Source organism: Wyeomyia smithii, chromosome 2, assembly GCF_029784165.1.
Source record: "Wyeomyia smithii strain HCP4-BCI-WySm-NY-G18 chromosome 2, ASM2978416v1, whole genome shotgun sequence".
NCBI classification, from domain to species: Eukaryota; Metazoa; Arthropoda; class Insecta; order Diptera; family Culicidae; genus Wyeomyia; species Wyeomyia smithii.
Genome location: NC_073695.1, coordinates 220375661 through 220401046, shown reverse-complemented (window position 1 = coordinate 220401046; position 25386 = coordinate 220375661). Strand labels below are relative to the sequence as shown.

The window sequence follows — 25386 nt, the reverse complement described above, 5'->3', positions numbered from 1 at the left end:
GGGAGGTGGGGGTCCAAAATTGGAATTTTTTGCGTTACTTGATTTATGGATCAATTTATGGTCAAACCTGTGTTGACAAATTCCTCAAGCTCAAACTGGAATAAATGAAAGATTACAGCTTATTAACCGTTCCGGTTAATTTAGATGTTTCTAGTCAAGCCGTATAGTAAACCTGATGAATACAGACTGTGTATCATTTTTGTGATGTATAGAGGATATTGAAATTAGACAATTCAGCTTTTGAACCTTTATGCCATTTACTATCGACTGCCTTTTCTCTGTCTAGAAGAGCAGCTATAAAGGAAGAATCTTCAGATTTATTAGTTCGAAATATTCTAATTACTCTAATTAACTAATAAGTAATTTTAACCCTATGGCGAAATCCAAACTGCTCATTTTCAGTTATTGAATTATCAATGATATGTGTTGTCATTCTATTAAGAATTTTTCTTTCAGAAAGTTGACTTCTGGAAGAGAAATAATAAATCGGTCAATAACCCCTCAGTTGGATTCTTTTCAGGTTCTAAAATAAGAGTGACTTTGGCATTTCCCATTTTGTAGGAAATTATGCCAACTTGAAACACCTGTTAAAAATTCCGGCTAAGAAATTTGAAGAGCTTTCGGGAAGTCTTTTTGAGGACATAGAAAATCCTGTCATCTGCCAACTTGAAACACCTGTTGAAAATTTCGGCTATGAAATTTGAAGAGCTTTCGGGAAGTCTTTTTGAGGACATAGAAAATCCTGTCATCTCTTGGTACTTTCATGTTTTTGATGTTTTTGATAAAAGAAAGTATTTCATGCAAGTTTGTTTTCAGTGCCTCTTCAGCATTTCTTGAGTGGTGATCTTCACAATTGTCTCACTAAGTTCGTAAGAAAAATGTGAGGAGCGAAATTGACGTTTCGCAAGAGATTTCTAAAGCTTCCATAAGGGTTTTGAATATGGTTTTAGTTGTTGAACTTCTCTTATCAAATTTTAGTTTGACAAGGGAGTGAATCTATGTTTGATTTCCTTTTAAAAATTCTAAAAAATGATTTTCAGGGCAGGATCACGAGATATTTGGTATTGATGCCTCCGTATGCTTTTGAAATGTATAAGAGGCTGAAGTAAATTGACAATAATTGGTGATTTAACTTTAACTCGAGTCTTTGGAACTGATAGGAAAGTTAAACTGCTCAAATAACCTAATGCTCTATAAGGCTTTTTGAGTTTTCTACGATCGTGGAACGACATCTATTTTAACTAGTCTTGTGATGATTAAACCCAGAACTAGTGCAATTCCGAACAGTTTCACGGTATTCGAAAAAAGTTAAAGAAAGAAGATCAGAATCAAAATCGGCATGAACTAATATATCACCGCATGAATGACTTTGATTTGTTAGTACCAAATCAATTGTAGATGGTTTTCTAACAAAAGAAAAAACATGTAGGAACATTTGGTAATAAACGAATTACAGTTCAACAAAGCGGACATTAAACGCAGCAAAGATTGTTGTAGGTAGTCCATCTTCTCAGGAGTGCGACTACCCAAATCATAATTGACCGACTCTTCTGCACCAAACACGAGAGGCTTGTGGCTGTTTGAGTTTCAACACACTGATTTTATAAAAATAGAGAGGAGGTTACATGGGAAAAAGTGGCCTAAAACCATGACATGCTTTTGGCGCTTCGATGTTAATAAAAGCTTAAAACTAGAATATTTTCAATATCTGTTCTTATAGAATACACTGGTAAACACAGGTTTGGTTCTAGAGCTCGAACTGAAAAAAAATGAAAGTTTATTGCTTTATGAATTTTGGTGCCCCTAGATAACTGGTGCCCAGATAACTAGACAACTTTTTCAGAGACTTAAATGAGTTTCTCGTCAACATAGCAATTACTATGCGATACTCTGACGCACTTTGACACACTTCTCCATACACTAGGTGGTACAAAATTCACAGAAATAGTGCTTTAGGGCCGTATATATTTTATATATTTTCAAATACATATATACAAATACATATATCAAATATATATTTTCAAATACCTACATTTTCGTGAAACAAACATCTGAAATTGTTAAAAATTGAGTGCGTGCCAAAGTTATTTACCATACCCCCTTACCAACAAACAAATATACCTAGTAATAAATTTGAGAAAAATTCTAATATTGCAAAAATTGTAGAAATCTTTTGTTGCAGTTGCATGTTAGTAAACTCGAGTTAAGGTCACCAGGTTCACCTTTAGACATCAAAGCGAACTAGCTTTAACTTATACCTGGTGCCGTGTCTTACAGGTGCAACTCACAAAAACCAGACCCGATTCCGTCGGAACGGTCGCTTTACCGAAGCGTATGTCGTAATAAATTTCCCAACGACGGCAGCGCCGGCGGTTTTGCACGAAGTGCACACCGGGGCTCGGCAAAAATAAACCCAACCGGAATCGGAAGATGCAGAAAAAGAAAAAAATATCTCCGGCATAAATTGAAGAAGAAAAACCTTCATAACTGTCATATTAATATTGTTTATGGTACTATTAATCCTTCAACATAAAAGTGAAGTGCTTGGCGTGAGAGCCCATTCCGGCGGCGATGGCAATGTTTGGATTGCCCCATTCGGCAGGAACCGTTTTCGGTCCGGGCTCTCGAATTGCCTCTTCGCCTTTTATTCGGGCAATTTCATTCCGTACACATCCATCGGATTGTGAGCCGATGCTGCCCGTGTGGCGTGGGTGGTTTCCGACCCCAGCCGATGCAGTTTATATGTTGTGACACGAATTTCCAATATAACTTGTCTCAACCCGAAATTTCAACGTGACCAACTCCTGTCCTGGTGGCGCGTTTTTTTCCATGCGTTCTTGACTGGTTGTTTTTGTTTTATTGTAGCAGCTACCTTTAGCTGTGTGTCGAAAGTTCATTTTATTGGTGGGTCATAAAAAGTTTTGTTTTGGCACTTGCAGGCAAAATGTTCGCGACGAGATGTCATATTGGAGTAAGACCGAAAGCAAATAAAGGTGTTTTATAACCGGTACTAAAGCATGACAAGTGCAGATGAATATCATCGGAAGACTAATTACAAACTCCGATGTTGAGTCGTTTGAGGTGAGAAGTTGTGGTATAAAATTTCTCGAATAAATGGAATAACTTCTTTTGGAAAAGGTTTAATTAAAATTTCGCTGCTGTAAAAATCAGGTATAATCTTTGGCGACGTGACAAATCACAGGTTCAAACTCGCTAAGTTCACCTGCCATTAAGAGGGGATAACATATCCATTTATTTGGTACCGTTCGCGTTGGAATGATACGTCAAAAGTGAAAACACATCCCAGTTCATTTACGATTTTTATTACCTTTTACCGCAGTGATGTACCACTTTGGAGAAATATAATCCTAACAAGCGCCGAGAATACCAAATCATCGCGAAAGCCAGTTAACCCAACCTTCTTTCGTGTCCTCCACCAGAAAGCCATCCAGCGTTTCGGTTTCGGCGTGTGTCGGCTCAGTTGCATTTTTTTACCGAGCCGAGATAATGGAAAAATAAAATAAAACCGAAACATGCTTTCCCCGGTAGTCACTTTTTTCCTGCCCAACATTACTCGGAAATGTCGTCACACCACCAGCATAATCATCATTATGATCCTGAAGCGAACATTCGCGCTTAGTGACGGTGAAAGTGAAAGAGGATGGTTTCACTCTTCACAACCGCCTACACCCTTCCCACTTACAGAGCAGAGACGACTGTCGGCAAAAAGTGGACCCGTTGTGGGTGGTTCGCGTTCGCGGTGAAATAAAACCAAAATTCATTATCATTATGATTATGACAATCATCAGTCTCTTGGCTACGCGTTTTTGTTCCGGTGGCCAGCTGGCTGGTTGGCTGTTGAGTGTGTGTATGTGTGTGTGTTCAACACGCGGACCTAACTGTGCGGGGTCCATTAGGGAACTTGAACGCCGCCGCCTCGATGCGATGAAAACGGGAGCGAACAAAAGGGACTACCAACTATTCCGCATTCCATCAATGTCACATTGGTGTGACAAACGTCCGAACGTCGCTTTCCGTTGCTTGGCGAGCCGTGTCTCGCGGCACTGCTGCTGTTTCCAACGTTCGTTTATCCAGTAGGAAGTCGCTCGACAAGCGAAATGAGACACAAATTAAAAAGGCTGTCCCATAAATTAGCTCTTAGCGGAACATGTACTCGAGGCGTTACTGTGGAAAGTTTCGTCTGTTTCGAAGCAAAAGAAAGGCAGGTAACATCGTTTAATGTTTTCCAGCAAGGTTTTGCTGACTTGCGTGAAATGTCAGCGAACGTTTTTGGGTCTATAAAGAACCTTTTTTTCGGAAGTTTACGAATCCATTTTTCGTTCGTAAAAGTCAGTGCTCGACATAATTATTGTGTTTCTATAAAAACAGAACAACCTTGCAAAACGTCGAAACTCCTTTCATATAAACGATCAACAAGGCGTGGGACTAACGCAACGGCGAAGAAAACGTTACGTACATGTGGTGGAAAATATCGCAATCAATGGTCGCTGCCGCAAAATTCAATTTTTTTTTGACTGCATCTGGACATTTCTATGCTGCCGTTGCTGCTTTTCATTGCAACGCCGTCGGTCGGTGACGGCTGCATGATGACATGTCGGTGACATTGATGATTGCTGGCAGCGGTTTTAACCTGGCATCGGTCTCCTTGTACGACAAGCAGGAAATCCAATCGAGTTTGAAGGAATACTTTTTTCCATCCATTTTCTCCGTTGCGTTCACCATAAATGAACGTTTGCCAATCGGGTTTCTGGTGGCATGACAGCTCGGTGTGCTTTCTGTTTCTCTGTGAGTGTGTGTGTGTGTGTGTGTGTGTGTGTGTGTGTGTGTGTGTGTGTGTGTGTGATCTTACTGCTTCTGGTGCAACCGTTTGCGCTGAGCAGGAAATTTAATTTTCCAACCCACACTGCAATGTCACCAATCCATTTTCGAATGAAATCTCAATCCTTCAAAGGAAATAACTCATTTTCCAATCGATATGATGCCATGTGAAGTTTTTCTGCGCTTTTCGTTGGACGTTGAAAACCTCAACTAGAGTGTGCAGCTTGCCGATCGTTTGCGGTAATAAGGCAAATGAAGATTCATTCATTGTACTTAGAGCAATGAAAAAACAGAGAAGCGGCGGTGGGTAAACAAACATGATTTATGACGTATTCAGGATGTATTCATAGTACAATGAAAATCAATATCCTCGAAAATCAACAAACACAGTATTCTTGAGCCGTCATATCAATACATTGAAAGCGGAAAAAAGGGAAAAAATATGTCTATTTGCCAGATATCTCATCATGTTCCGCAATTATTGTTTGTCGAATGACGAGGGTTGTTCAATTCCTCTGCTGTGGAACAAGTCAGTACATTTTTTCCACATGGGAGTCGTTTTGCTGTGTTTTACCTATCTTCTGAGTCTTCTGAGTCAAAATTGTAAAAAAAAAACAAACAACCGCCAAAAGAGCATCATTTACTGAAACTCAGTTAATAGTGATATGGAAACTTTTCAAAAACAATTATTATATTGCATGGCGACCGTTATTGCTCAAAACTATGGATTGATTCATCGAATTGGCGAAATAGTCTCATAAAACATGATATAAAATCATTAAAACTATTTGAATTTCAATAATTCATGTTTCTGGCGTTTTAGACTATGCCTAGTGTTTTAAAAATGTCACAAAAGATCAAAATTACTACTGGTCGCAGTGGGGTCCATATAAAAAAGTGTTTTAGATGAACGTTATTATTTGATGTTTAAAACTGATGTTCGTTATACTTTATAATACATGCTATTGCTCACAATCTTCAACAAAAAAGCTCGTTGCTCTTATTTGTTCAATTCAGCCAATTACTAAGGTGACGCGCGGCTTGGCTCTACGTAGGGTTTCCTAAAAAAATACTGGTATCGTCTAGAGAGTGTTGGTGTAGTTTGTATGAATTTGAAATCAAAATTTTGATGTTACCCTGAATCTTATGCTATGATTTTTCGATTTTTCTAGCTTTTGAACAGATGTTTAAGGTACAGGAGGTTTTGCTCGGTCAATAAATATCGTGATCAATCTAATGACTACAAACAACCACGTGTACCGAAGTGCTTTCACTTTTTCGAGGAAAATCGTGGTTGTTACTAGACAAATATTTAAACACTTTAAACCAAATAACTGGTTCGCGTTGCTTGACAAAAAAGATACTCATCGTTCGTCTTCGTAATGGGTAAACATCGCGCGCGACATTTTTCGATTCCGTCACTTACCACGGTGACACAAAACCCTTTTTTCCGTTGCAGTCGTGGAGATGCAGCGGTAAACTCGATCTCCGACAACAATGACTGTTACAACTCCTTCCTTATAACCTCATTTTTTACCATAACGACCGTAACGACGTAGCCGGCGTCATTATCGATCGATACAACGCGGAAGCTATTGAATTGTTGTACATCGAAACGTACGTGGTTTATTGTGCATCTTTAATAGCTCCGATTCAGCAAGGAGGAGCAGCTACGAAATGTGCGGTCGTCAAGTTTATTGAGTTTATTAAATGGTCGGCGTGCGACCAGACCGAGCCAAGCGCCAAACACATTGTTTTGAGTAATTAACATTTGAAGTTTGACCACCCTTAAATTAATCGTGTTTGAACTTATCGTTAATTCAATGCAAACATGTAATTAACAGGGCTTAATGAATGTCCTGTTATCGTAAATATACGAAACATATCAATAATTGATAAACTATTTGGTTTTTATTTTTGACACCTTTGCACTCAGTTCACTCTGGTCGAACAAAAATTTAAAAAAAATGGTCTTCAGTTCGGTCTGGTCAAACGTATTTACTACAACATATCAACTTGACTATTGAACAAACTAAGTTTTCTCACTAGTCAAACGTAATACATAGATATCAACGCTGCTTTATCTCTCAGTCCAATCTGTATCAAAAATTATACAGCTGATAGACAAGCAAAGCTTTATTTCTGTTGCTCTATTTCCTGGTGCCAAAGCGCACCAAGTGCTAAGTGTTAAGATAGTATCAATATGAAATGCTCTGGTATTTTGAAGCGGGTATTGCCTAATTTTATTGATTTAACGTATATTGACGTAGTCCTGACGTTTGTTACAAGAAAAAATTTAATTTTATTTGAAAAACATCAAATGGAAATAAAATGCACTTGGTTCGGTCTGGCTCAACAAGATCTTGAAAAAAAGTGAATTGCCCATTGAAACGAAATTCGGCTCTACGAAAACCAGCTGGCTGTTTATTTATCTAATTTTGATGTCAGTCGTATTTACGAGCTGTCCGAAGCGGAGATAAATAAATCGCAAAGTTAGCTTTTAAATCACAAACAATCACATTATTTAGAAACCATGTCTGTGTTTATGGTTCACTCTGGTCGAACGCAATTTCGTTCTTTCTACAAAATGCAACAGAGATTTTTTACTATAACACGCCCATGAACTGTTCAAATGATTTCCTTTTTTAATGGAACATAGATCATCAGTTTGCACATCCACTGGTGCTAATAACTCAATTTTTAAGAAAATGGCGCTTGGCTCGGTCTGGTCGCACGCCGGCCAAATATAATATAATTTAATATATCGTTCTGTGATTTTAAACCAATGATACATGGCGACCGTAACAAGATAAAAAAGTAACAAAAAAAGTAACATCTTATATTACTGGGGCAATAACCAGAAGTATTCTCTGCATTCATTATACTACATTAAGTTTGTTTTTTGAAGGCACAGTTTTTGTTTGTGAGCTGGTATAACTGTCGTTGAAATGTTGCGTTATAATGTTACATGACGACCATGACTACAATACATTTATTCGTTTTATACGATTTTTGATTAAATCACAGGACGACGAAAGAAGGAGATGTTTTTTTTATCACACCTAGGATTGCTATTTTTGATTTCGTGCCACATAAAAAGATTAACTTCGAATCACACTGAATTCTGTTTTTACGCGACTTTTTTACGTGGTTTTATTTTCTTGCGCGATTTTCTTGAAATTACGCGATATATGACATGGGAAATATCGTTCATGAACGAAGATGTAACACACACATACATACACACACATACACCCACTTACCACATAGCGAAAGATTTTGTAACGACGCGATCTTTTTTTACACGATTTGCTACAAATTATACGATTTTTTACGCGATTTGTTCAAAATTACGCGATTTTTTTACGTGATTCTTTTTTTGCTCGTACGCATCAATCGCGTAAATAGAGAATCCAGTGTACTTGATGAGGCAATTTATCGTAAGCGTTCTCTCCAAAAAGTTATCCGATTATAAATTTTTGTGTTTGAAGAATTCCACCCCTGCTCGACCAGATTTCTCTATCTCTTGTCTTTTTTTGAAATATATTGCTTTATTATTAAAAAAATCAGCCCGTTTCAAATGTTATTCAAAATAAATTGTTGATAAATGCAGTGTATTTTCTACGAGGGGGATAAATAGCTTGTAAAAACCCCGGTTATTCATTTATTTATTACTTATCCGCGTTAAGTAAACCATCAAGAAAGGCTTTAGAAAAAATTCCAGACCCTCTATGACCAGTATTTAAAATTGTTCTCTTTGACGTTTGTCCTCACTTCGACGTTTTTATTTCCCAAGCTGCGTTAAAGCGAAAAATCGCGTGAATTTGAAAATTCGCGTAAAAAGCCTCGTGAAAAATTCTGCGTAAAAAACGCGACTGTATTCAAAAATTCCTAGTTTAACAAAACCACAAAGTTTCATTGAATTCTAAGCGGGTGCTACCAACACCTGATCGATTTGGTGCGTAATCCATCAATAAATAGAAGTAGGCTTCAAGTTTTAATAAGTAACAACTTGAATTAGTTATATGAAATAAACCATCAATTATTACTTAGTTTGTCATTGCAGTTATTGTCCCTTGTACAGACGTGGGACGCCTAATGCTACATTTCAACATTTTTGAGGTCTTATTAGCTTACGTCTTTTTTTTCTTGCATGTTTTATATCAAATGGCTGTAATCGCTCAATGACAGGTTATGTGTTTTGTTACGGTCGCCATGTTACATTTTGATATTGGTTGTTGTAATATACATATTTGATCAGTAAATATGCAATAAATTCAAAACATTTGTTTGTTTTGTCACAACCAAGGGTGCTATAGTGCCAGTTACCTTCAAGATTTGTCAGATTTTTTATTTCACGCCAGTTAAACAGATAAACCACAAAGACTTCTTAATATTTGAGGGAGCAGTTTTTTAGCATTTATTCATTGCCCACTCCAGGTATTTTGATTGGAAAATGATTGTTATTAGCCAAATTGACCCTTACTTTTCTACATGGCGACCGTGATAGGGATTAACCCACCGAAATAAATAATTATTATGACAATATGAGAGTAGAGAGTTATAATCAAAACTCTTTTTTATGAGTTTTACCTAATTTTTATCTTTGTAATTTCTACAGATACAAGGTCGGATGGTCTGACATTATACACTAAAATCCCTTTTTACGCGAGTTGCTTATCTCCATAACTCAAAAACCGCACAAGATATGATAAATATGTAATCCCAACACTGTAAGTCTCGGATTTTCTGCTGACATAAATCAAACGTTTCCTGCGCCGAGTGCCTATTAATAATAAAAAATTTTCTGCATCTAAATGTTTTGTTTGATCGGTATAGCGTCTTTGACAAAGTTGTAGATAGTAATTTTGTCCTTCACAAAAAATATACACTGTAAGAAAAAAATTTTTTTTCGACAAATTTTAGTTTATTTTCACAAATTCAGTAAACTTTTTTTGGTGTTCATAAGAAGTGTGTTTTTTAAGATATATAATTTATAATTATATTTTTGTAATTTTTTTTTTACTAAGACTTTTTTTTTGTCTCACGGAGTATATTTTTCTGGAAGGACAAAATTGTTGTCTGAAACATAGCTCAAGACAGAGATTAGAGAGATCATTTGCCTTCTGAGCAACTCAATTAGTACATTTTGTGTCATAGGCATTCATAAAAAAGACACAAATAAAAAAAACGGGAATTCCGTGCAACGTTCTCTCGTTGAGGCAGAATAAAATAAATCAAAAACGATTATGACACATTTTCATCATTAAAAAATGATTTCTGTCGACTTCGAATTTCTTTAAATTTGTTAATAACGTTAATATGCTAAAATAAGCTGCGCTCCTTCATTCGCTCCACAATAGCATGACTTTTCTCCGATTCGTAAGCGAACAAACCCCGACACGGGCCGGCCAACCGTCGTCCGTGCGAGGAAACAAACCGAAATCATATGGCCCTCCAGAGACGTCATAAATACGAGTATTGCGTTGTGTTATTCATGTATGCATGTAGAGTCTGTGCTGTGTTGTGTTATGTCCTCACCATCACCATTTATACCACCACCGCCGGCACCAACAAACTGCATCCTTCTCTTCGGTGCTATTTTTTTTTATTCATCTCCATCTCATCTCGATCTAGTTCTGCTTGGACCCGGCAGGCCAGGCGGCAGTAAATGTGCAGACAAAGAAGCTTTTCCTAGTTTTGTCGTTTGTTGTGCTGAAATGTTGCTGAGCGAAAATCGAGTGGGCGGGGGTCATCCTTGGCTGGGTCGCCCCTTTTCGAATGAACAAGAAGAACGCATGGTAATACGATACAATTTTCATGTTTTCCTTGCTGCTTAATAAATAAGCAAATGTTTGCGTTGTCCGTGTGGAAAGCATGCTTATATTCACCCTGTTCGAGGTCCGGAAACGAAGCACAGCCGGGGGGTATCTTTGAATGGGGACCCGTTTCTCAACGTGCCGTGATGTAACGCAAACTTAGTCATTGGAAGAACCCTTCTCAAAGCCCTATTCCATTCTTTGGTCTGAAGTAGCCACAAGAGGACAACAGCTAGGTTGGATAACTAAATACCGGGCAGAGTGAAAGATTTGAAGAGTGATGATCTGTGTTGATGGATTCACTCCGTTGAGTATATTGAGGTTAGTTTGTCATCTGGGGCTGCTAGCATTACCGACGATCCGAGAGCGCTTTTGAAATATGCTGCTGTAAAATGCACTCGTTGTCAGTTTCCGGACGATTGAGTTATTGACGTGCTCTGTAAATACCTTTGGTGTAACGAACTTAATCCCACATTTGCATTACAGATGACTTGGAAGAACTTGAATTGGTATTCAGAATGTAGTAAGCGGCTAAAATTCTAATACCTTGTTTTCTTGTATTTTGCAACAAAACAGCACAATTTTGCTGTGCTGCCTACTCTCACTTCAACTTGATCGGCGCAGCTGTAAAAAGTTCGAATATGATTGCCTCCACTCATCTGGTTTACAAAACATCACGCGAAAGGCCCCAATGCAGAGATAATTTAATCAACTGGATTACGTTCACCTCCAGGTAAAGCATGGTTAGTTTGTATCAGCAAGGTGTACGATTTGCGGGGAGAAAATTGCAAAAAATACATTCACCCGTAAATGACTACGTGTGTGTGTGTGTGCTGCGACAACGAACGCAAAAAAGTTGCAAATAAAACTTTTCCATCCTGTAAATGTAGCCGCCACAGTACCTGCAGCGCCCCCACTATTTCGATTCTAGCAGCAGCGATAGCGTGCTGATATCAACAAATAATGGAAATAATTTCCTGCAAACATAACACTCTCAACCTCCTCTCTTTTTTTGCTTCCATTGCTTCGCCGCAGCAGTTTACGGCACAATCACCTGGCTGGCGTTAGGATGAATGAATGTGTACCGCCACCGCCATCCGGTGCAAAATGAAAAGGCAAAACGATAGAAACATCCCTGCACCGGGTTATCATGTACGGGCGGGCTGGCGGACCGCCGAGATGGCAAAGAAGCTGTGACGATCTTTTGATCGGGAAAATCCTCGAAGGCGCGGACAGCGGTGGAAACGGGACGGGACAGAGAAAGCAAAAAAAAAAAACATTCTCGACGCTTTCACCGCGTCATGTGTAAATGTGTACCTGGTGAAAACATGGATTCCCTAGCACTTCCGTGACAGCAGCCACCACCAGCGGGGGAGGAAAAAGATTACCTTGTGCAGAGGCGGTGTACTAACGGAACGCGCAAAAAGAGCGCATCTCTACACTGCTGAAACAACAGCAGCAGCAGCATTCAGGGATCCAACGATGTTCATAAAAAGGAGAGCTTAATTGTTATTAATTACTGCTAAATTGCTATATACTCGGGGATCCATCCCGGATGCCACCACGAAGTTGCTGCTGCTGCTATCGGCGGTCCTGACGGGGTTGTCTGTATGGAGAGTATAAGGACGAAAGTTTTGTGTTTCGTGTCTGCGTGAAAGTGGTGAAATTTATTCGCAATAGCTGCAATCTCCGCGCTTGTGTATATGTAATATGGTGAAGAAACGAATTTGTATGTAAATTTAGTGTACCTCTAACTTGGTTGGTTGGAATCTTTCTGTGGCATCATTTGCATGACGTTAAAAAGTTAGATTTTTTAATTCGTTGCAATATCGCAACTTATTTCCACACGTGGAAGGATATTGTGTTGCTGCTAATAGACCCGCAGAAAATGCGTATTATTTGGAATTTTACGGTTGACGTTTTTTTCTTCTGAGAGAAAATTTCATTCCGGTTGCATTAAAATTAGGAAAAGTTTATTTGAGATGAAATGGTTTATTCAATTCTTTGTATTATCTTAATTGGTTTTGGCTATGAAGCTATGCTAAATTTGCTTAACGTTAAGTTAAAATTGAAAGACAAAGTCGAAGCTAAGATATAATGAAATGGATTTTTTTTTATAAAAATTTGCAACAGCTTCGTGATGAAACTGACATTTATAGTGATAGTGTAATTTTACAGAGCAAACAGGGATTAACAATCATAGAAACACCACCATATCAAGAGAAAATTGAGTTAATCTACAATATAATGGATATGAAAAAAAAAACAGAAATGCGTTAAGATAAAACGAATTATACTAAATAGGAGAAACAATTTAAATCAAATCTGGTGTTATGTCTGCCTCAACTTTTTTCTTTCAATTTTTTCTACTAAACATTGGGAGTCGATTTTCTTAGTCTATCCTTAATTTTATTCTATTCTTTTCTTTTAAGCCAATTCAGATTTTGAGTAAAATTTGTTTTTTTTTAGTTAATTCTGTTTGTTCTGTTTCTAAATTTTGGCACAATTGTTCTCAGGTTTTAAAATTTATTCTCAACTATGTTGAAATTTATCACGGTAACTCCTATGCCAGATAAGTATCTTGATAAGGGACTCCTAGAACCTTGGAAAATATGGGCTAGTTCACCGAACAATGTTTGAAATTATGGGACAAATCCCAAAAGTTTCAAACCCGATAGTTATTAATATATATAGTAGTTGTCTATACAAGAAAAAGCTTAAAGCAAAAGAAGACACACCGCAATAGATCTTAGTAAAATGTTAAAATTGAGTTTGAGTTATAATTTGGTAAAGTGTATTTATTTTCTTGTTTGTTTGATATTTTGTTATTAAATATGTCTTAATAACTTTCTTTCTTTCTTTTTAAGAAGAATCATTTCTAGTCTATATTATACGATGCAAAATTGATGCAAAAGATTTAAGAACATATTTAAAGCTTATGGATAAAATGAATAAAATGAAGATCTGATTTCCAAACTTGTTATAAGCCCAGCATGACAGCAATTAATAACGTACTACTGAAAATTGTTCTGAAATTCTAAAATAATCAAGAGTTGGTTCAGAATCTCTCCAAATAACATCTCTTAATCATTTAATCATTTAAATATACTGCAATAATTTAAGCATCACTTTCAAATTATAGGAACAATTTTGCGTTATGTCGAAATCATGTTAGAAAATATTTTAGAATTAGTTTGAAATAAAATCGGAAGAACTGATATCAAATTATTTAAAAAAAACATTTTCGAGAACTTAGATTTTTTTCAAAATCTTTTTGGATCCAAATAATCCATTACTCGTCGTATGGCATCATCTGACATCGAAATTTTGATTAGCGTTTACCAACAACACCTGAAACTTTGCAATATAAAACTGTTAAGTATGGTTAGATACCAGATCGATTTTCTCAAACGCATTAAATTCAATTTGCGTCAATTGTGTTTTGTAACTTGATGAGTAATAAGAGTTGAAAAATCGTTTTTCAAGGTAAAATCTAGTTTCTCTCCGCGGAAAAGGTGTCAAGCAACATCTTTAGAATAAATTACTTATTATTAAATTATTTTAAAGCCATTTTAGAAATATTTTGAAATTAATTTGAAACCATTTTTTAGACGTTGTATGGCTATTCAACAAAGAGAAAAAAAAAGCATTATTTGAAAATCACTTCGAATTTATATTTAACTATTTCAGGGAAATTTTGAAATAATTTCAATCCTATTTTTTATAAATTTTGCTAAGTATTCGACTGTTGGGATGTTGTGTACTTATGTTATACTTTCGGCTGAGCAGTCACAAAAAATTAAAACGACTTGTTTTATACTATCCGACGTTTCGTCACTGGTCAGAGTCATCTTCAGGGGAAAATATTATTTGTTCGTTCCTTGTCAAGATGCTTTTTAAAGCTTATCGTCAACACTGATTGGGGCGATTTTGAGTACATTAACTCTGTTTGCTGTGGACCTATTGCGATTCCTATTTTTTTTTGGTTTTACGGAGCAGTAATATTCAGAAATTACTCCAGGAGAAGAAAGAACAAAAGAAACATTAATGGTTTATTTTTAAGCCATTTTAGAATTATATTGGATATTTTTAAATGTTTTTGGACTTGTTTCAAAATTATTAACCGATAATTTTAAAACAGTATTACTAAAAAAATGTTTTAAAATTATCAGAAGAAGAAACTTAATGCCTTCAAACATCAATTAGCTTCATCTATCATTGAAAAATAATTCTTAAATCATGGCAGGATTATTCGGTTCATTCCGGAACCTTTTGTGTTTAGTTTGGTGATTTTTTATAACTATTTTGGAGTTTCACAAAATACCTTGCAATGATTTTCTGTTTGATATTACTTCATATTACTTGAAGTTAACGTATCTTTTTTTTGAATCGTTAAATTTTTTAAAATTATTCGAAAATCACTTCAATTTTGCAATCAATTTTGCTCGAAACCGGTCGACGGTACAGATATGTTTTAGTTGTTTTACTTGTAAAATAAGTAAGATTGATGTTGGTGATTTATTGTTGGTGGTGTGTTGGTGGTTCCTTGATATCGTGATCAGTTTCAAGTTCCAGAAAAATATTACTGCTTACAATCATTTGATAATTATTTACAAATTAGTAAAATTTGTTTTTCTTCGAACCATTTTTAAATCATTAAGAATAATTTATGAACTATTTTAGGATAAGTTCGAAATGATCTTGGGATACGACCGTTAAAAAAATATTATAAAACTGGTTTTTTAACAGTTATACATGTATTCTAAAAAAGCTTCTGATATCGTATAGACCTACGTACTATTTGGAACCTTTTTTCAAGAGCCATGTTCAAAACTCTTTTAAATCATGGGGATTGAATTTCAGAATCGTTTTAGAATAGGTACAGAATAAATGTGAATCATTTTAAAACCATTTTGGATTCATTTCAGAGTCAAAGTCTCTTTTTCTGGATTTCATTTTATAAGCAGGAACCCTTATAAAAAACCTATTAGATTGAAACCGTTTTTTCACTGTTTCAAGACACGTCCTTCAGCGGTGTCAATTTTCGAAAGTCCGGTTATTGAAAGAAATGAGATGTCTGATTTAGTATCGAAATTATTTGATTTGAGCCATTTCATCGCATGAATTCGATGAACTGTACAAGCATCTACATTCTCAACAGCATAAACATCACTAAACAACACAGCGTGTGCGAAATCACAGTAATGCTGCTAGCCAACAATCACTGTCTACTGATTGGAGCTGAAAGTCTCTTTCATTCTCAGCTCCTTCGTTTAAGAGTTTAAATTCGAAGATTTCAATTTCAACTAAAAATCCTTTCATGACAGTGAAAGTTTGCAGTGCTGAGTGCTGGTCGATTTTTACATATCTAATACGTGATGAACCGAACATTCAGGTGTGTGAAAATGTTTTATTTTTTTGTCAAAAAATTGTAATTTGCGGGAAGTGTTACTTTCATTCCAAAAAACAACGGCTGAAGTGCATCGAGCGTTAAAAAAAGTTTGCAGAAATGCTGCTCTAAGTGAAACAACGCGCCGTGAGTGACTCCGTCGCTTTCGAGACACTAACCTAGTTTTTTAACCGACTGTTCGCGTGAAAGGAGGTCAAAGACGCTGAATTGGAGGAATTGCTCGATTCGTACCAAACGTAGAAACAGCTAGCTTCGGCATTAGGAGCCACCCCCAAAACCATTTCCAAGCGATTACATGATTTGGAGATGATTCAAGAACAAGAAAATTGAGTTCCCTATAATTCGAAGCCAAGAAACGGTAAGCGTTGTTTTTTCGCCTATAAAAATTAGTTGAAGAGGTTGTTTATAACCTCCCAGATGGTCTCGTGGTACGATGCTGGCCTAACAAGCCAGTCATCGTAGGTTCGAGTCTCGGCTCGGGAGAGACTATTAGTGTCAGTAGGATCGTAGCGCTAGCCCGCAATTGTCCTGTACACTAAACAGTTAGTTGCCAAGTCTGTGTATAAGAAACAGTAGGTCAAGTTCCGAATCGGAATGTAGCACCAAGGCTTTGCTTTGGTTGTTTAAAAAACATGACCGCAAGTTAACGGAGAATTACGACAACCAGTTTTATGTCAATGTATTTTTTTCAAAAGGTTAAGGAATGCACTTGATTGGGGTTGATCAATTTAATGGTACGAAGCAGTAAATTACATTCTTTCAACTCTCTCTATTAAATAATTGATTGGTAACCTTGAAGGGAAGCGTTGATTTTAGATTGCCATTTACCGATGACACGGGATGGTTTTAGTTCTCTTGTTATTCTCAAGCTAGCAAACAAGACACACGCTATTAGTAATCGCCAAATGGCTGGAAGCAAACGAGATGCGACAGAGCCGGAAAAAATACTAACATATCCGGATATTTTCAGCAATGCTGTGCAGTCCTCCGGTTCATCCGTCTGCTATGGAACGCTGCAATCGAATGAGTCGCCAGTTCAGCGTTGCTGCGTTGAAATCAACTGGTGCTCTACCGACTTCCAGTCGAGTCAGTTTCCAGTAAGAGTCAGCCGTCTTCTTGCTTCAGTAATCGGCTATATCTGTTGTTTCACACAAAAAGTATAATCTCTACTGATCATCAAGGTTTTTATTATAGTCATTCTGTGGCAACCAATTTGCTTTATTTCACTTCGGACTGTATCGCTCATTTTGAATAGGGAAAGCAGGTGTATGTTGCATACACAGACTTGAAGGCTGCTTGATAAAATTAACCATCGAATATTATTTCACAAACTCACTAGAATGAGCGTATTTGGAGAACTGATCAAATGTTTGCCATCGTACCTAAATCATAGAGGCCTAAGTGTCAAACTTGGATCCTACACATCTCGACGATTTACATACACACATCTGGCGTTCCTCAAGGAAGTAATCTTGGACCGCTTTTATCGTTTTATTCATAAACAATATCGCAGACCATCTTGGAAGAGGATATAGGCGATTCTATACTGTTGATGATTGGTCGAAACATGCGCTCAACAAGGCTCAACATTTTCAATAGTACAATAGTTAGTATCACAAAATCACAATTTTTCGCATTTTGGTGGACGCAGTTTTCCAATCGATGGCTTCAAGAATAAAGGTGATCCGTTCAAAAACGACTAAGTTTCAAGCCTTTGAAGGTGGACAATTTTCGTAACGCTCTCGATGTTTTAGGTTTTTCAATTTGTACTCCCATATATGTTGCCGTGAGACGTAATTCTTTTTCAAAAGGAAACATTTTCTTCAACGCGTTCAAAGAAAAGAGAGTCATAAGGACTGCCCGGGCAAAATGAAAATGAATTTGTTGCATGTCCACGCTCTGCTACATACTGTCAATGTCGTTAAAAACTACATAGAAAGGGTCAATTCCTTTTTACCTCCACCATATGCCTTAGATATTGCACTATCCGATTATTATTTGCTCCGTTTCATGGCGGGGGTCTGTCTGATCCGTGATTTTGCTCGTTAGAGGAAAAATTGCATTGATCGTAACGATATTCTAGTTCTATCAGAGAGAAGGGATAAAGTGAGTTAGCAATATTTTAATTGCAATATGATTAATTTTTTATAATTTTAACTTTTTATTATTATATCAGTTTTATAGAAATTTCAAAAACGATTTACTACAATTACTGCGGCATTCACTTAGAATAATTTTAGAGCTATTTCAAAATTATTGGAAAATATTTTAAAAGAAACATTTTTGTAATAATTGGAGAAATTTTTAAAAATATGTTTAGAGACATTTAATTGCCGATATTGCCGAAATGATTCTTTTAAATACTCTGAGATTTTTCTAAAATTATTTCGAAAATGTTCGAGAGTGATTTTTGAATAATTCAGGAATCATTCTAGTGATGATGCTTAATAACATTTTTTGCCTTTCTCCTAGAAAGGTATAGCAATCACTGGAAAAACCGAAGGTATAAAAGTGGTCCCAATGGCCGAATGTCATATACCACTCGACTTCTTTCGACGAACTGAGCATTTTCTGTATGTATGTATGTATGTATGTGTGTGTGTGTGTGTGTGTGTGTGTGTGTGTGTGTGTGTGTATGTATGTGCAACTTTTTTTTCTCACTCACTTTTCTTAGAGATGGCTGGACCGATTTTCATAAAATAATTGCAAATGAAAGGCCTAGTTGCGCCATAGGTTGCTATTGAATTTCATTGTAATCGGATTTTTAGTTTAGAGGTTATGTATCAAAATGTAAAAATCACGAAACATCAATATCTCAGAAACCACACAACCAATTTCAATAAAACTGGTTTCAAATGATTGGGCTGTCCCCAGAACCCTTAACTTTAAAATTTCGTTATGATTGAACATATGGTTCAAAAGTTATGTAAAGAAAAGATATCATGAGGTTGTTTAAACTCACTCATTTTTCTCAGTGATGGCTGAACCGATTTTCACAAAATTAGTGTCAAATGAAAGGTCTAGTTGCCCCATAGGTTGCTATTGATTTTCATTGCAATCGGATTGTAACTGTGTCCGTTGTTCATAAAAATGTGAAATCACATAATGAAAGTAAACATAATGACTTTCTCCTAACGATCACTGGCTAATCAAAAGGTAGAAAAATGATTGAAATGGCCGAATGTCATATACTACTCAACTCAGTCGAATCGAGCATTTTTTGCATATATGCATGTATAGGTGTATATGTTTGTGTGTGGGTGTGTACGTGTATATGTGCACTTTTCTTTCGCACTCATTTTTCTCAGAGATGGTCTGACCGATTCTTTCTATCTTGGTGTCAAATGAAGGGTTCATTTGCCGCTTAGGTTGCTATTGAATTTCATTGTAATCAAACTTTTAGTTTTGGCGCTGCGTCAGAATGTGAAAAACGCTTTTATATCTTAGAAGCTATGAACATAGTTGAATTTAAATAAATGGGCTTTCAAACCCTTAAACAATGAATTTCATAATGTTTAAACATGTGGTTTGAAAGTTATAGAAAGAAACTAAACCCGCAGACTGTTTAAAACTATAGCTACGATCAAAATATGTGGCCTCAACATCATTTAAATTTGATATTGTACTATTTCAATGTTGCGGCCTTGCTCAGGATTTAAGTTGGAATTAAAAGTCATTTCTATCATTTCACTTTTTGCCTTCTCCTAGAAAGGTATAGCAATCACTGCAAAAACTAAAGGTATAAAAGTGCTCAAAAGGGCCGAATGTCGTATACCACTCGACTCAGTTCGACGAGCTGAGCATTTTTTGCATGTGTGTGTGTAACGCTCTCCCAATCTCACTCGATTTTCTCAGAGATGGCTGAATCGATTTCAATGAAATCAATTGCAAATGAAAGATCTAGTTGCCCTATAAGACCCTATTGAATTTTGTTGTAATCTGATTTCTAGTTTAGAGGTTATGTATCAAAATGTAAAAATCACGAAACATCAATATCTCAGAAACTACACAACCGATTTGAACAAAATTGGTTTCAAATGAACGGTCTACCTAAAAACCCTCAACTTTTGAATTTTATGAAGATTGAACATATGGTTCAGAAATTACAGTCAGTTTCCAGTAAGAGTCAGCCGTCTTCTTGCTTCAGTAATCGGCTATATCTGTTGTTTCACACAAAAAGTATCATCTCTACTGATCATCAAGGTTTTTATTATGGTCATTCTGTGGCAACCAATTTGCTTTATTTCACTTCGGACTGTATCGCTCATTTTGAATAGGGAAAGCAGGTGTATGTTGCATACACAGACTTGAAGGCTGCATTTGATAAAATTAACCATCGAATATTATTTCACAAACTCACTAGAATGAGCGTATTTGGAGAACTGATCAAATGTTTGCCATCGTACCTAAATCATAGAGGCCTAAGTGTCAAACTTGGATCCTACACATCTCGACGATTTACATACACACATCTGGCGTTCCTCAAGGAAGTAATCTTGGACCGCTTTTATCGTTTTATTCATAAACAATATCGCAGACCATCTTGGAAGAGGATATAGGCGATTCTATACTGTTGATGATTGGTCGAAACATGCGCTCAACAAGGCTCAACATTTTCAATAGTACAATAGTTAGTATCACAAAATCACAATTTTTTGCATTTTGGTGGACGCAGTTTTCCAATCGATGGCTTCAAGAATAAAGGTGATCCGTTCAAAAACGACTAAGTTTTAAGCCTTTGAAGGTGGACAATTTTCGTAACGCTCTCGATGTTTTAGGTTTTTCAATTTGTACTCCCATATATGTTGCCGTAAGACGTAATTCTTTTTCAAAAGGAAACATTTTCTTCAACGCGTTCAAAAAAAAAAGAGAGTCATAAGGACTGCCCGGGCAAAATGAAAATGATTTTGTTGCATGACCATGCTCTGCTACATACTGTCAATGTCGTTAAAAACTACATAGAAAGGGTCAATTCCTTTTTACCTCCACCATATGCCTTAGTTATTGCACTTTCCGATTATTATTTGCTCCGTTTCATGGCGGGGGTCTGCCTGATCCGTCATTTTGCTCGTTAGAGGAAAAAATTGCATTGATCGTCACGTTATTCTAGTTCTATCAGAAAGAAGGGATAAAGTGGGTTAGCAATATTTTAATTGAAATATGATTAATTTTTTATAATTTTAACTTTTTATTATTATATGTTCGTTAGAATAATTTTAAACGTATTCTGGAGTTATAGGGAAAGTCTTTTAAAATCATAATATAATAACTATAGAATTATATTCAATCATTTTTTAAATTATTTCAAAATAATTGAAATTTTCTAGTATCGCGTCAGAATAGTTTGCTAATCAACAACAATAAATTTTAAATCGTTATGAAACATTTTAGGAATTCTTTCAAAATTATTTGTAAATCGTTTCAGACTCAGTTTTGAACAATTTTTTTCTAAATCAGTTTTATAGAAATTTCAAAAACGATTTACTACAATTACTGCGGCATTCACTTAGAATAATTTTAGAGCTATTTCAGAATTATTGGAAAATCTTTTAAAAGAAACATTTTTGTAATAATTGGAGAAATTTTTAAAAATATTTTTAGAGACATTTAATTGCCGATATTGCCGAAATGATTCTTTTAAATACTCTGAGATTTTTCTAATACTATTTCGAAAATGTTCGAGAGTGATTTTTGAATAATTCAGGAATTATTCTAGTGATGATGCTTAATAACATTTCTTTTTATTAACCTGTCGTTCCAGACCAATTATATTATTCCCATAAACCTCTCAAGTAGAATTCATCCAAAACCTATGGTAAACATAGAAGAATATAAGAGGTTTTCTTCGTCCTATTAACGCTCAAAGTTTTCCCTGGAATCTCCTGGGTCGAACTCGGAAAAAACTCACCTAGTAAACCGTAACAGTTAAAAATCTGCAAAGTTTAAGCCTTCAAACCGCATGATTTTCGAAAGCAAAACATAGTATGAATAACTTTCCACTTCGACGTTGTGTTGTCCCTGCCACATTCGGTGGAAATTCTATGGGTTTCACTGGAAAAATGACACTGACTTTTTTGCCCCAGCCTGAACCGATGCTATGAAACGGGTAAACAAACACTTCCAGGAAAACTGGCTCCAATATCACTACCATCATCATCATCGTCATTACCAGCGTCGTCGTCATCGGCACTGTCGTTGTTATCCTCGCAAGATAGTTCTCCGTACGGCAACTATTGTTGCCACCAGCTTAGGCTAGCTGCTGAGGAGGAGGTGAACAACAAATTTGATGACCGAGGAAAAACTATAGTTTTCCATCGCTCTCTAGCCCCACGAGAATCCTATTGTTTTCGACCGACCGGTTGGATGAGAAGTGTGAGCAAGACAGTTTATTTAAGTTTATAAATATTTGCTCTACTGGCTGGGTCCAGCGAGCTGGAGAGTCGCTAGTACGAGTAGCAGCGCGACGGCTCGGGTGTAGTTATTTTTCCGGGATCCACTTGTATCCGAGTTGTAATCTTCCGGACGGCAAGGGTTGTCCATAACTGTTTGTTTGTAACATGCAAACAGACTCATCCATGTGCATTGCATTGTTTGTATGATTGTGGTGATCCGGCGAATCGGACGGTTAGCGAATGTTGCGCTCGGTGGCGCCTGGGATCTCGCTTTCGATTGCGCTTTCGAGGGAAAAGGGGAAAACAAGAGAGAGAAAAAAAAACAAAATCACAGGATGATTTGGGCAGCTTGAGCCACCGCCAGGAGACGCGGGAAGGAAATATTAGGGAAATGAAAAATAACGAGACAGTCTGGTGGGAGTAGAACGCTTCTGAATAAGGGGTCTCTCTCGTTCCTCGGAAGCACCGTGCTTCGGAAACACTCATCGTGTCGTTCGCCAAGCTGCTCAGTGCGCCTGGTTTTGGAGCCCGTAAGGCGGGTGAAAGTGTCGGTACTGTTGAAGGCGGTATTTTAATGGGAATTTATGGCATTTCGAGTCTTTTGTTCTCCTTTCTTAAGCAGGAGAAATGCACTGAAAATGAGAGTTGATTATTTTGCCTCCGCAGTTAGAATGCTGGCCACTAGACTAGCCGTGGACGGAAGAAGCTTGATTGAAATGCGTTCAACCAGTGCAGGAGCGATTGCTCTTTTATTGTTCCGAATAGAATAATTGGTACGGGAAATTGAACAAGTTCGCAAGGCTTGACGAGGACGGAATTAAATTGGCCTAAGAAAGGAATTTAATATTCTTGTACCATCAGGGCAAAACTAGAATAAGATTTTGCCATTTATTTAGGAGAATGGGATAACAGTTTCATTTGTAATTGCCTTGATGTGTGATTTTAAATTCTGAGTATGTTTTCCATTCAAAACTCGAGCCAAACATGAAGCTAGGTTTGCTGCATCCAACAAACCGACACACTCTCTGCGGCGGAATTCCGTTGGCCTGAGGAATCACCCAGCATGGTCAATCAGTCTCTAGTCTAAGTCCGTGTGCATTTAATGTCCTGGAGCATGCAGTGCACCAACAGCCGGGATGCCTTTAACCAAGCGATGGTTAAAAGTTTTTTCCTACGCTCCATTTGTGGTTTATGGCCAGTCGGTACCCCCTTCTCAGCCCACCTGTTTAAAACGGCCTTCTCCACCAGGCTGGTATAGCTTTGCGGTCTAAACCTGGTTGAGGGCCTCCTAGAAAATATTGAACGTGGTTTACCGTTACGATGAATCCGTGTGCAGCGGCGCTTTATGTATACGCCTCACGTTACAAACGTGATGCGGTCGTAATGATGATTATCTTTTGGGGGAGTTTGGGTTTCCAACTGCTGGTCTGGTTAACTAGCTATCGTGCCTGGCTCTGGTAACAGTCGTTGTCGCACGACGGTCCTGTTGTCCGAAAGGACACTGGAATAATGTCGAGCTCTTTGTCGAGTGTGAGGAAGGGATGGGGGATAAAGCGGTTTCCCAGCTGGATGGTGGAAAATTATATTAAACCGCAATGATATGTTTATATTGAGGGTGTTCATAGACAGTTAAATATGTGTATTTTTCGAGCAATTCAGTGGACTGGAACTGTATGAACTATAATTTAAAGTTTGTTACTGTGGAGGAGAAAAATTCCTATTTTCAGCAGTTCGCCATGGAAGGCACGAAGAACAACGAGTAAGCATAAAGTCACCGACTTGACGTTATGCCAATTCTACCGGCTTTGACAACGTTGAAAGGCTGGAATGGTCTAATTGCATTTTCCTATATCTGACCGCCTGTAAAGTGAAAGGTAAAACCGATTACCTTGCAGGATCAATGTTTTGCTGTCGAGTAATTTCCGTTGTTTAATGGAAAAATCAAACTGAAAAGGCTAATTTACTGTCATCAGGGGTAACTTTCCGTCTTCAATGGCCGTCCAACTGCCGACAGCGAGCGTTCAGCTATCGGTCTAAGTCTGGTCGTAGCAGGATTTATCCACCTGAGCTATCGAAATATTAAAATTTCAAACGGTTGTTACGTCGCAGCAGATACACTCGTAGCTTGGCAATGATGGCTCGTTTTTCTTCCGAAGGCGATAATCATTGGCGCTATCGAGAATGCAATATTTTCCTGTTCTGCTTCAATACACGCCCCCTTCTTGTGGCGGTGGGCTGAAAAGCAGGAGAAGGAACAGCCTATACGTGCTGCGGAACGACTATCTTTCTCAGCTGTAAACTGTAACTTTTTATGTGGCCAGACTGCAGGTCCATGAACCGTTTGCCATTTTCTTAACGATTATGTTTCTATTTGGGCGCCATTTGGTACGCCGAAACGGACGTCAACATCGGAGAAGCACAGAAAAAAGCAGGCAGTCGTTAAATTAATAATGACAAACTCGTAGCTTTAGACTGTCACTGCCGTATGCGAAAAGTACCATTGACGGACGGAGCAGCAAATGCTTGCGACTTCCGCCTTCTACGGGGGCTGATGTTGAGGACGTGACGAGTTTGCAACGACCCCGACAAGTGGCGATGGTGGTAGTGGTTTTCGGGTGAGAACAATAAAAATGAATACGATTAGATATTACGAAGATCCGCTAACGGTGTTTGTCATGTTGTTTGAGAGTGTTCACTGGTTTTGGAGTACATGTGGATACTCGAGATTTTCGGTTGAACATCTTTCGATGAAATGTCATTGTACACAAAAGTGATCCTCCGTTGTCAGAGAAACAATTTATGAAGCAATTGTAGACGGATCATAGCGGCAATTTCATCTAACCATAAGCCAAAAAGTAAATCATTTACAGCTCAGACCAGAACCGGGCAGTAATAAAGCACGATTTTTAATCGCCCGGTTGGCACA

General features: G+C 37.3%; 1 protein-coding gene across 42 annotated transcripts in view; it reads right to left on the bottom strand.

Moving 5' to 3' along the window:
- Window positions 1-25386, bottom strand: part of LOC129722556 (protein muscleblind) — a 745426-nt gene that overhangs the window by 78337 nt on the left and 641703 nt on the right. The window lies entirely within an intron of this gene.